The sequence below is a fragment of the Penaeus monodon genome, chromosome 29 (genome assembly GCF_015228065.2).
Source record: "Penaeus monodon isolate SGIC_2016 chromosome 29, NSTDA_Pmon_1, whole genome shotgun sequence".
NCBI classification, from domain to species: Eukaryota; Metazoa; Arthropoda; class Malacostraca; order Decapoda; family Penaeidae; genus Penaeus; species Penaeus monodon.
In genome coordinates, this window is record NC_051414.1 from 37777060 (window position 1) to 37778357 (window position 1298).

The 1298-nt window shown below is 35.8% G+C and overlaps 1 protein-coding gene across 1 annotated transcript in view; it reads right to left on the reverse strand.

Moving 5' to 3' along the window:
- The window catches only part of LOC119592238 (nuclear receptor-binding protein homolog), a gene marked incomplete in the record, with an annotated part of 59302 nt that overhangs the window by 902 nt on the left and 57102 nt on the right, over nt 1-1298 (reverse strand). Inside the window, 1 exon segment of the mRNA XM_037941070.1 lies at nt 1-1298.

Genomic DNA, 1298 nt, shown 5'->3' on the forward strand with positions numbered 1-1298 from the left:
GCCGTCAGCCATTCACCAATACAAATAATGACCAAGTAATTGTCCAAGGTGAACTTCAGGATACATAGGATCACTTCAGCAAACCTTTTTCCATGGTTTCCAAGAATCTTTCAGAACAGAAATCTCATTTCCTATATTCCAGTTTAACAACCTCTCGCTGTTTTGCATACTATGAACAAATTACTTGGAACATTTACAAATTACTGCTGTCACAGACAACCAACTAAGAACTGGTGGCTCTTGTAAAACACTACAAAAGTACAACTTTTAGTGTTTTTCCTTTCATGCAACATGAAACAAACAGGCCATTTGTAGCACCGCAGCTATCATCCTTCTGGGTTTCTTCTGAGGTGTGTGCCACTAGACTAGATTAGGTATTGACAGCCTTGGTAGGTGGCTGAATACCTTTGCTTATTCTCCTGGTGCATGCTTTTGCATCATATGTTACTTCACATATGAATTTATTTTCCCAGTGTCCTTAATTGTAGCCAGCTTACCATATAAGCAGCATCAAATTAAGACCAAGAAAAAAATCCAAAAGAAATTCACATGATAAATGACAATCACAAGTCAATCCCTTCTATTCCTTTTTAGAAACCCTATAAGAAAAGACACTTTTCAAAGATTCCTTTTGACAATGATGGTATACTTATAATAGGTGCTACACAGCACAAGATCGTCTGCTTCAAGTGCTGCAGTCTTCACTTAACTTGAAAAAAATGAAGAGCAACTGAAACAGGTACCACTCAATGTAATCAAACCAATAACCAAATTTTATATAAAACATTATTTCTTGCTCAACTTGACAATCACTAGCCCATAAGCAAAGACTTACAAGCAGGTGTTCAGTTTTGGACATTACACCTAAACCTTCAAGTAGAAAAGTGTCTTAACAAGCTCCAACCTAGAATTTATCATGCCAATATTTACAAATCAAGATAAACCTTAATATTACAAAAAAGTATGGACACAGAAGGTGCACACACAGTAACAGAAGTAAACCACATGTTAATATCAAATAATATTCAAGTGACCAAGAAATTACTCCATGTCATTCTATACGCTTCATTCTATAAGAACTGTAACTGAACAGGCTTAGGATCCCCCTCTAACATATATAGTCTATAAAACAGAGTATGGTAAGGTATGTCACATTAACACAAAGGATAACAAGTTGTGTTAGATCAGAAGCAACTGACCAATAAGCTCTGCAGCTAAACATGATAATACTGATGTACCATGCATAGTAATAAGTGTACAAAACTATGTACCATGCATAATCTGCAGGGAACAAGTGT